Source organism: Scophthalmus maximus, chromosome 2 (genome assembly GCF_022379125.1).
Source record: "Scophthalmus maximus strain ysfricsl-2021 chromosome 2, ASM2237912v1, whole genome shotgun sequence".
In the NCBI taxonomy this organism is placed as follows: Eukaryota; Metazoa; Chordata; class Actinopteri; order Pleuronectiformes; family Scophthalmidae; genus Scophthalmus; species Scophthalmus maximus.
The window spans coordinates 16,343,264-16,355,523 of NC_061516.1; the positions used below are offsets into that span (position 1 = coordinate 16,343,264).

A 12,260-nucleotide genomic window follows, 5' to 3' on the forward strand; every position below is an offset into this window, starting at 1 on the left:
TGAGCACAGCGTAATCGGGTCGTATTCTCTGGTCATTTATGATCGCTCGATCATATAATCAGGAAGACACATCAAGAGTTTAATTAATTTCTATTTCAATTTTATTCCCAAGAGAACATTAGGTCAATCAACTATGGTGTTAAATGAAGGACCTGATTGGCCCACAGTAACCACAGTTACTAAGGCGCCTGTATTGTCTGACAGACATTAGAGAATGGCACAGCAGCAACAAGGCAATGTAGGCAAGTGCAACTGGCAATATAGATTACAACCTTTTTCTTTTCTCCATTCAGTCGGACTACAACTACAATTAATGAGTGGACAAGATGGGGCCAGAAAGGAGGACTACAGTATATATAATGTATGTAAGAAAATGGGATAGAAGAAATACATTATAACTTGTGTTGATAACTCTGTAATTTAGCTTGCATGTCCAAATAAAATAAAATAATCCCTAATCAGTTCCACTATGTGGAAGGCAGAGCAGCAGAGGGCATAGTAGAAATAGAAACGTCAGTTTTAAAAAAGTAATAAATAAGTAAACATGCAGTATAAACACAAGGACATTTAAAACATACAATAATACAGTATATAAATGATAAAAATTAATGAACAGGATATATTTAGTGTGAACAGCATTGCACACATTGACACTGTGAGTATTGCAAATTAAATGAAGACCAACCTGAGTGAGTTTACAGAGCAGAATGTGGATCACATGGTCGACCGGGAGCAGAGCTGGTTGTACAGTGTAACAGCTGCAAGAACCACAATGAAACAGCTTCTTTTTTTTTTTTGAGCATATAGAGGGTCGTCAAAGCAAACACTACAATGTAAACATCAAAATTAAAAATGTGTCGTGGTAAGGTTATCTCAATCTCAAAAACACATTGTAAATAATGTTTACTCAGTTGGAGGTCTGGCAGTGAACAACAAATTCTCTTTGGAGATTTTGGTTCTTCCAATACTCGATATTATTTTAGTATCCAATACTAAAATATGAAGCTGATGTTATAATAACCCCCCCCCCCTTCATACCGAATAGTGTGTAACATCTGCAGGTGTAAGCTCTCCATGTCCTAAAACACCATGTTGCTCTGCATCATTTGCCGAGATTCTTTTTTTGTATAGCTTCTTTCCTTCATCTTTTTTTCTTATCCATCAGTTCCTTGGTTTTCTCATATGTGTCCTCGTATCCAGAGAACTCAGCTCTTTTCAGGTGAAGGAAAGAATTCATTTTTATTTCCACAATGTCAGCATTCAGGAGTCAAGGGATTGGATCCAGAGGAAGCAAAGCATGAAAACATAGAAATGAGACTTGTCAAAATGTTGTAGGGGGAAGAAAAAAAAAAGTCGATGTGGGTGAATTCACTCGTGGTTTCATTGGTTCAATACACTGACATCAGATACACTAATAACCCAATATGTAGCACAGGGCATGTGATTCAGGCTAAACTTGCTTGCAACACACTGAGTGAGGCCAGAATAATATTCAATCTACTACCGAACAGTTACTCTAAGTGTAAATGAAAAGGTTTTTTTTTACTTTTTTAATGGCTTTTGAGTTGTCTACATTCAGTGAACAGACTCATAATAACATTTTATTCACTCTCTCTCCTCATCCATACATTAACTCGCAGACTTTCACATTGTTTCACAGTCTGCTGGGGAAGTCGTTTCCTCGTCTTTGCCTGAAATGAGCATCTTTGTTTGTATCTCATCAAAAATGATGGACTCAAGGTATTACACCTACTACTTTGGCACACATGAGGCTGCAGGAAACACTAAGCTTTAGCTTTTTGGGGGATTTTTAATGTAATAGATTTTATTAGGTTACATTGTAAAAAAGTACATTCAGCTAAACTGTTAAACCCTGAAGTTTTTCAATTAATCTTCAAACGCTGTAAACAACATTTGTCTCCAGTGTCCCTGCAACTTTTTTTCTAATATTGAAAGACAAGATAAGCTTTGTAATTTCTGTGTGTGTGTGCGTGCGTGTGTGCGTGTATGTAGCAATTTTTATCTTTGATGGAGTAAAAAGGCAATTAATTGCAGCCCCACTGGACATTTCTGTTGTGTTGAGTTAATATGACGTTGTGTTGTGTTCGCAGAATACCAATCATCTGACGTGCATTGCAGGGAGAGGTGGTTAATGGGGACGATGCCAGGTGGCAGTGTTTTACTCAAAAGCGTGTTTTCTGAGTTCTGTTGTGTTCTGTGACCCTTTCAACAGACGGCCAACACAGGAGGAACACTGGCACCTGGTGGTTAATCTGGAAATCTGGTGACGTCACATTGAAAAAAAACATCATGCTCCTTCTGCATTAATAGTGTGGGGACAAAGGAACAGCACTGGTTACCATAAGTAGTGAGCATTTACCAATTCAAACAAGAAGATAACATTACCTAATTAAAGGGACACTCCATCAGTTTACCCGTCAGGAAGAGCACTTCTCAGCCTGTGGAAACAGATGTCTCATGGTTTTTGCGGCTCTAGAGGATCTTAAGGATCTTGATGATGTCTAATGAAAGACTCAACTGAATAGCATAAGAGAGCCTTGATCTCAACACTATGGAGTAAGTCTAGGAGACGGCAAACACTGCGACATCCTCAATCCACAGAAGAACTGTGGCAAGTTCTCCAAGATGTTGGCAACAACCTTCTGTACCTGTCAAATGAATAAAAAATGATTAATTCGATCCTGACTTTACTTTCAGTGCATAATAATTTATGGTTGTGATATAGTTATGGTATGCGTGACACAGTAAATTTGCATTTATTCAAACTAATTCTGCTAAAACAATGCAAAATTGACATAAATAACTGATCATTAATCTAGCACTTGTTTACCCATTAGTCAACGTCACACGGAATTGCAAAGCAATTCAGATAGTTTAGGTTTTAGTCAGGTGTCTACTCTCAGATTTGCCATAAGACTGTGTTTATTTGCACTTCTGTTGAAGGATTTTTTTTTCCTGACACCTGGCCAATGGAACTGCTTAATTGTACGAAGTGAACCACTAACTGCATTAGAGGCTGCAAAAACTGCACCAGCCGCAGGAATGTTTTGTAGCTGAAGAGAATAACCTGCCGTTTGCTGACGAATCCTACAAAGCAGATTCAGTAACATGCATTCTTTACTTGAGTCCTGGGGGCTTTCTCATAATACCGATGTTACTCAATATTTTATTGCAATTGTGGATATCTCTGTGCACAACAGAAGAGAACCTTTATTTCCTCATCCATTCCGCAGAGCTTTCCTCTGCCTTACACCAGAACAAAAATCAATAATTGCCTCAGACAGGTCACTAACGCACACATACAGCTCTTTGGTGTGGTGTTTGGAGGTCAGAAGTACCACAGATGTTCATAATAAAAGTATGGTTCAGAGTATGATTGTGCCCTTAAGGTCGGACCAAAAAAAGGCAGATGGCTGACGTAACATAATTATGTTTCAGTGCATTCAAGTACTGTGAAACACACTCTTCTTTTCTATTTGTATTTCTATTTATATTAGTTGATGCCTCACACAGCCACATGAACGGCTCTGTGAGGCTGCGCAGAAGACTGACGTCTGCATGCTAAGAAATCCTTACCATGACAATGCTCCCATACTGATATTAAGCTGTTCAATACTGTAGCTTAAAGAGGAAATAGACAACTGTTTGGCCTAAACTTGTCGTTATGATGCTAAAACCTTTTTGCACAGTGTAATATATATATATATATATATATATATATATATACACACATATATATATATATATATATACACACACACACATATATATACATATATATATATATAATGCACAGAAAAATAACTCACTCAATTTACAGCAACTCAAGAGAAAAAGATTCCCATCGGCCGAGGAACAAAAGCAAAGCCTTCTTTCTACTAGATCAGTCAGGGACACAACCACATCTTTACCGGCATCTTGCTACTGCAGCGTCTTAACAACAGCGACAGAACATTAATACCACCTGGAACACGAATAGGGGCACGAAAGTTGCCTGTTGCCTCTTCGACATAACAACAATGAATGTCTTCCCCAAATTCCATGGAAATCCCTCCAATCGCCGCTGAGATATTTTGCCCTAAACCAAATTGTGTGATCCTGCTGGTGGCACAGACAAAGAAGACAGTGGAAGTCAATCACTTCCGCCCTCTGGGAGGATGAGTTCCTGGTCGAAGAGGAGTGGACCAGGAGACAGGCACATTGACATTGCCACCACACCGCAAGCACGGCTAAAAACGAGGTGACAGATGGCGAGAACTGCCTCGCTTTAAAATGAAGAGACGTCCTTGCAAAGACATATCACTGTTCCCCTCTGTGCATTGTTTTGCATTTGCTTAGCAAATTGACAAAAAAAAACAAAAAACCCACAGCAGAGACTGTAAGTGTATGCAAAGTCACATGTGCTTCTGACCTACACCGACAAGAGCACAAGATGTCAGCTGTTTTCTGACACATTAGTGCCCGTGGCATGCCGAACGTGTGAGCACGCTTCACTTTTTCTATCTCCCAAAACACTTGAAATCAGGATAACTTAAGTCAAACTCAAATGTATAATCATACGCTAACTGCAAAGTCTCTGCCAGTACCACCATGTGCTACACTGACGGATGAAGCTTAGCGAAAGTTCGGTCATGGGCACAGACTTTCTTCTTGCTCACGCCTCCAAAGTCACAAACCCAATTCCTCCTATCTCTGAGCTCCACCAGCTCTTTCTTGCTACGGTCCAATCACAGCCTGACACGCTCGCCTTAAGCCGATCACCTGTGTGCTGTCATACTTTAGAAATGCGCCCTCTCTCCTGTCTGTCAGCTGTCACTTCAGCACCGTGATCACTGCATGACTCAACTCCGCCCCTGCACCGCCTCAACTCCGGATGTCTGGTCGTCTCCCATCAAACCGTCCAACCAGAAGCCTGCGTGCTCCGTTTCTCATCACCACCACCGGTGTCTTGGCTCTGGGGGACTTCTCCTTCATATCTGAAGCACCTTATACATAAGGTCGCTTCCACAGTGTCCTTCTTCCCGTAGCCAAGTCTATTCCTTCTGTGCACGATAAATTTAATTTTTAATTCTAATTTCCTCATTCTCATTTGTTTCTCCTGATTGTAATAGTCATACAGAGCAGATAGTCCCAGCTGAACCACTGCACGGATATATTTAAATGGGAAAGGCTGAGGAGAGAGGCTGAAGGTAAGATAAGAGGACAACATGAGAGGAAATTCATGACCACTTGACCCGTGTCGTACGCAGCAGAGGAAAATCATCAATGGACATTTAATCTCTAAAACGTGTGCGAGAAACAGCATCTCCGCTACAGTATGTGACTGGGAGACGTATTCGAGACGTGTTTTCTCTTCAGAAATGATCCCCTTGGTTTGTTTGTGTTTCTTTTATGATCACTATAAAAGAACTTTTAAAAAACAGATGTGCATGCAGTAATATACTGCACGCACATTTAATGTTTATTACAACATTTTGAGGCCCATAAAAGCCGTTTTCCTGCGACTGTTATCCATTTTGCTTGTACATATCTGTCCTAAAAAATTTTTTTTTAATATTTGTATTTGGTACATTTATATAAAAATCTACACACAATTGTGTTTTATATGATAATTGAATGAACACACGTTTCTAAAATTCCCTTGGAATGGTATTGCAATTTAGCAGTCGGTATTTTTAAAATGTAGCTGCAAAAGTATTCAACCCCATTTACTCACTCAGGCTGAATTGTTTTGCACGCAAAAACATTTCAGGACATTCATTATTCATCCGTCGCCCTCAGATTCTAGATTACTTTGATTTGTATGTGTCTCGCAAGGAAGGCTTAGGCCCGAACCGACTCAGGCTTTCAGGCATTTACGGGTGAGTCAACTGTCAATGATAAGTCAAATATTCTACACTGACTTCACAGAATATCTCACACCGCAGCATACTTCCTAGTTAAGGACTGTAAATGCAAAAATCCAGGCATGTAAAAGATAATATGTTTGACATGTTTCTGGACGGTGGTCGAAGGTTATCTTGTAACAGCTGGTTAAGAAAGTACACACATATGGAAGGATCATTCATAAAATGAACACTTTGCTCCAACATTGATACAATAATAATGTTTTAAAGCCCTGGACTTGTGTCCATCTTGTGTTTATAACCTGATCAATCCGATTTATTTCTGAATTTTGGTCTAGTCAATTTCTTTTTTGTGTTTTAACTGTCTTATTTGTCATTGTATCAATTGATTTGCTTTTGTAAATGAAATGTACAATATACAGTAAATAACTTTAGCTTGTTTATGTTCAACTTATATTATAAGCATAAATTACAGTAATAGTACATGTGAAGCATGACAGATGGTCTGCCCACTAGATCTTTCACTCCACTGGACAAAATACTTTTTGGTATAATTTCATCCAAAAGTCCAAGACATAAATTTATGTTTTAACTGCATCACTTTGAAATCGCAGCATCCCTGTGTTCCCTCTTTCCCTTACTGTTATTGTGAGCACATGGGGAGGTGGGTGGCTGCAGCATTTACGCTTTTCCAGCTCTTTTGGCGATTACAAACGAATTTTACAGTTGATATGATAAATACCAAATGCAGATTGACTTATACGACCTATGATCAAATGGCACCGGCGGCAGCTGGAGGAGAACCACATGTAAATTCATTGCTCAAGTTGTTATGCAACTTTTAATAAATTATAGTCTCAATACAACAAAACATTTTCAGATTTAGTTCACCTTCAAGCAACATATGGTTAATATGTTCAGGCGGTTACTGTCATTGAAGTTTGTGCGGTGTCACAAAGATGGCTCGGTGTCAAGTGTGACACATCTTGTGGACCAGGTTTAAATTTGAACTTTTAACCTGTTTGCATTCAGTTAGTCATTTAAGAGTGAATGGATTCGACTTCTAAAAGGTGGAAGCATCCCAGCTGCTGATGAACTTTGCCTCGTGCCTTGCTCGAGGACACTTACACATAATGGATGAAGACAGGGTGGGGTTGATGATGATGGTGATGATGATGATGGTGATGATGATGGTGATGGTGATGATGGTGATGATGATGGTGATGGTGATGATGGTGATGATGATGATGATGGTGATGATGGTGATGATGATGATGGTGATGATGATGGTGATGATGATGATGATGGTGATGATGATGGTGATGATGATGATGATGGTGATGATAATGATGATGGTGATGGTGATGGTTTTGATGGTGATGATGGTGGTGATGATGATGATGGTGATGATGATGATGATGATGATGAGTGTTTGAAACAGTGTCCCGCCACTAGATCACCCGCCAGCTGCCTGTAGAATAGGATGCCACTCCTATGTTTTTCAAAGCCTCGTGTCCAATGTGACACATGGCCACGAGAAGCCCACCTGCCCGACCACCACCACATGGTCCACGCGTCCGGCGGTTAAACGCCGTTTAATCCTCCATGGCAACGCCGCGGTTGGTCCGACGGGGCGCGGGATTGGTCAGCAGCGGCTGACCGCGCCCGCAACCCACGCGAGCCACCTACCAAACTATCACCCGCAAGTGTCGGGGGGGGATGACGGCTCTGCTGCTGCCGCTGCCGCTGCGCTCGGTGCGGCCGAGGAGAGAGAGAGAGAGAGAGAGAGAGAGAGAGAGAGAGAGAGAGAGAGAGCATCTTTGTCTGCGCGGAGGAGCTCTGGGCTTCTCCCCGCCTCCACTGAGGGACGAGAGGAGACCGTTCTCTCCGAAGGCAGAGGTCGCACCTAGCGCATTCGTCTGAGCTACACGTTTGGGTTGTTTTTGTAGGATTCCTCTTTCCTCCCCTCCTCCTCCTCCTCCTCCTCCTCCCCTCCTCTCTCTGTCTCGTGTGCTTTGCCCCGACTGGAATAAGCAAAAGCTGGTCCATGTGTCGGATGGCTGGATGCTGCACAGGTAAATGACAGCGCGCACCTCCTACACTGAGACGACCTTATGGATGGAGGTAATCATCATTACAGCGCGCTGCAGCAGAAGGCTACGAGAGGAGCCGTGGTGTGTGTGTGTGTGTGTGTGTGTGTGTTTTTCAATGTCAGTGGTGCGGGCTTGTTGTCTCCTCCAATTCGGGGACGTTTGAGCAGCCGCTCGCCACATCACTGACACTTCCTCTGGAGGTGCCTTTTGTGGAGATCTCTCTCGCAGGCAAGGATCGGATTCCGATGCGACCTTTTCCCTTTGTGATCAGTGTTTGCAGTCAGCTGAAGGTGGGTGGAGGAGAGGCGTACGCTGGATGAGGTCGCTTGATTGCTTGCCGGAAGACATGCCCCGTGGTCGGGCTACAGCAGCCACACTGGTGGCGTTGCCTGGGAATAAAAAGGGCTGCGTCCCTGGCAGGGACATGGAGACACACAAGCCATTGTTTGATTTGCCACATGCCTGGTGGGCTATTGGTATTAATAAGGCACATATATATTTATGGAAAAGTGAAGTTGAGGTGGTCTTTGAGTCATGCGGCATCCAGGGCCCTTGTCTCTGAGATGCTCGAGGTAGCATATTCATAATTGAGAGGGATTTCTTGTTCCGTGCCAGAGGATTGGCCAGTTTAAAGATAGGAAGGAGAGAGAGAGAGAGAGACAGACAAGACGGGGGGAAGCAGTAGTTGAGTGGAGAAGCTGCCCCACCATCTGCGACAAAAGGCAGCGACCCCCAGACCAGACTGCTCTATTTATCATCCGTTAAATCAGGGGAAAGTTATGGGCTGGAAATAAAAATGTACCTCGACTGTGCGAGACGATAATGTTTCTGAAAACATGCAGGTCAAAACCCACGCCCCCGTAGGAAGTGGCTGCCTCCGTACAGCAGATTACACGGCAGCAGTTCAGGAGGTGATGTGCTTCAAATTGCATCCATGCATCTTGGGCTCCAAAAAATATAAAATGTTTAAAAAAAAATGAAGACACAAACAACAGTCAGTCTACAGAGCTGCAGACTGCAAGAGGATGGGTGTGAATGATCAGAGAGGATGTTCAGTGTGGAATGTGAATATTACAGGTTTATTTTCTGACTGAGTTCAGTGCCATCGCCTGACCCGGTGAACGACAAGGTCTAGGGGCTCTCAGCCTCACATTCTCCAAAATAATTAGATCCATCTATCACACACACACAAAAAGAGGCGAGCTAGCCAAGATTCCGAGTGGGTCTCGTATTCTCGCTGCTGCCGCTGCTGCCGCTGCTGCCGCTGCTGCAAACCCATTTGCTTTGCAAATCTTACTCCCAACAGTAACACAATACAATTTGTTCCCGCTGTAAGTTGTCCGAGTTGGGGAAACTGCAATCTGTATTCAAACTACAGGTGCACGGGCGCCAACAGCTCAGATTTCCAGTTCACCTAAATTAGGTGCCCACCTCTGCTGGGCTGTTGCATGCCGTGCTTCAGCACCTCACTTTGCGGACAGCACACTCGAGTGTTGAGTCCCAGATCCGTTGCACGTTCCCTCATTAACACTTGCTTTTTGGCTGCTTGGCTCTTAAATCCCCGCTGATCCAGCTGACACACGCATTTAAAGGCTATTGCATTCTTGAGTGAGCCTCTTGGTTCCCTAAACGAGAGCCGCGTTGACAGTATGGAAATCTTGGCCTGCAGTGTTCCGAACACCAACCATGTACTTTTTCCCCATTGCTGGGTATGGCGACTTTTTTTCATGTGCATATAGTGTTGTTGTGGTGATATTTTTAGACAGCATTGCATCGGCAGGGTGTGTCACAGTCTTGGCTTTTTTGTTTTCTTTTTGTTATACTGCATTATATTTCCCCTCAGTCATGCTTCATTTATACGTGCAGCTCGGTGAAACTTCCATGTTTATTTTTGTCTCTTATCAGCTCTATTCTGACACAGGATATGCTGTTGCCAAGATTGTGCTCACCACTCAGTATTATTTGGTGCCTTCAGTGCCATCTTCACCACACTCGTGTTGCTATGATCTGACTCATAAGACATCTGTCTCTACGGCTGCGTCCAATGAGATTTAAGGGTTTCGGAAGCGTTGGCAATGTAAAAAAAGAAAATGGTGTCACTGCTGCTACAACAGGATCTAGCTGAATACTAGGCATATTAGTAATATGACTTAAAAAATAAGATTTTGGCCCCTAATGGAATTATGCTGCAGGCCACATCATGTGACTCCACAATCAGCTTAATATTTGAACTTCTTTAAGTAATTATCTCTTAAAGCTGCACTTTTACATTGACATGGCAGCTGATGAGTATGAAGAGGAGCTAATATTTGGGACGAAGACATCTCACACAAAGGACCAGTAAATAAGGAAAGAGAGATGGATGAGTGGGTGACATGAAGGAGGAGACTGCATGAAACAACGAGTTGACATGTAGTGTGTGTGCACGTGCGTGCGTGCGTGCGTGTCACAGCTCAATAGCTCCAGCATGCGTTCCGTGGAAGTGGAAGGTTACAGATATTGTGTGGCATTGCGAATCGTGTCGCTTCCTCTCTATCATACCACATCAAGGTCATATCCACAGACTGAAAGTGGTGGCCCTGGCCTTTTCCACTCCTGGCTCTGGCAGAGGAATGGGGCCCGCGGACCACTGCTGCTTCTAATCAGGGCTGACGCGTGACTCAGTTGCATGCCAGCTGCACAGCCAAACAAGGATTATGTCCCTGGATGGTGAAGACAAAAAAAAAAAGACAGAAAGAAAGGTCATTGTTGAGATATTTTTCTCGCTACACCTTCGGCGAGTTTGGGTTTATTTATTTGTGTTTCATTTCTAATGAACTTTGCTCAAGTGACAGAGACAAAGTACTACAAGTAATTCGTGAAATCCTGCACACAATATCAGGCATATAGCTGCGAGGCCTTGGAGTCATAGTGTCACGATACGATCTAGGTCATTGTACCACTTGTTTTTTTAAGAGTAGCTAGAAGGTTGTGCAGTAGGAAAAAAAAAACTGTGGCTGTGATATTGGAAAGCTTGATTGATATTGGTATCCAGTCAGTGAACTGCCGGTTATTTTCACCACAGGTGGTTAGCGGGAGAATGGAACGGAAGGTAGTCTATAATTAAAAGTATGAGTCTTCTCAGGACTCGGCAGAGGTTGGTGCATTAGAGTCTGCCACACTGCGTGAGGCAGTAACAGCTGTGATTCATTAAATATGTGCATGACAAAAACGTACCAGATACAAAATTTAGCTTAAGACAATGCAGCCATTTTGAAGAATGAAAGCAGTTTTTTTCTCATTCGCGGATGAAATGCTGTGAGCTGCTTTGCATTATTAAGGAACCATACCGCTCGCCCAAAAGTATCGTTCAGCTCAAGGGTGGCTCAGGAAGTAGAATGAGGCGAAAATGGAGGAAATCAAACCTTATGATATGATATTTTCAGTTACAAAAGTCAATACCTGTCTCACGTAACTTGGGGAGCAGAAACTAACAGTTTTATTATTTTGGTAAAGCAGAAACGAGTGTTTCCTCTCTCCATGTAGAGCCACACAACTTTTATGACTGACGGTTGACATCACAGTCTCCAATAAGCCTCTGGTCTTGATTAGGAGTCTTTTGTAGACCAGTAATACCAAAAGAGAATAAAAAAAAATGAACTAATATAAGTGTTCAAACCCACACAGTTTCTCTTTGCACAGTTCTGTTTACTCTACAAAAATAGCGTACACAATAATGAGCTTTTATAGAGTGTAGATAAAAGCCTCTGAAGGTGATATTTATAATAAGCATTCACCATAAAAGTAAGATACGTGACCCGGTAGCTAAGGAGAGCAGGTTTGTCTTTCGGTTCCAATCAGGTGTCTTTTGCGGATGTGGAGGTGTTGCGTTACATCGCAAATGTACACATTTGAACTCATCGATCTTTGTTGCTGGGTGACTGCATGGGAAAGTTGAGGAAGTTGAAACTGCACTGTTAACCAAAATGTGCCCAGGCAGCATAAGCAGTGCCCTTAGAGGTATAAAAAACAATATCACCCTGTCAGGATATACATAATGCAGTTACAGTGCTCAGAGGAAAGCAACGCAATAAAAGCCAGAATATACACAGAGCTGATATGGAAATTCTAAAGGTGGTAAAAAAAAACATGCTCTAGTTTTGAACCTACTTTTTATACAAGCAGAGCTCGGTGATGTGATAGATTCCGTCTGGAGTTTCTGTCGTCCGACGGTGATGGCATGATATGCTTCGTGTGCCTTTTCCTCATCCCAAAAGCTAAATTACAGTTAAGTGGTCCTAATTGGAGAGCTGAATTGACT

General features: G+C 42.5%; 1 protein-coding gene across 2 annotated transcripts in view; it reads left to right on the plus strand.

Moving 5' to 3' along the window:
- The window catches only part of nrxn2a (neurexin 2a), a 120,344-nt gene that overhangs the window by 7,987 nt on the left and 100,097 nt on the right, over nucleotides 1-12,260 (plus strand). Inside the window, exon 1 of one of the 2 annotated variants that reach the window (XM_035625837.2) lies at nucleotides 7,313-7,942. The exons of the other annotated variant lie outside the window; for it this stretch is intronic. The gene's annotated coding sequence lies outside the window, so the exon portion shown is untranslated. Of the gene's footprint in view, nucleotides 1-7,312; nucleotides 7,943-12,260 lie in introns of those variants that run through there. 2 annotated transcript variants of the gene reach the window in all.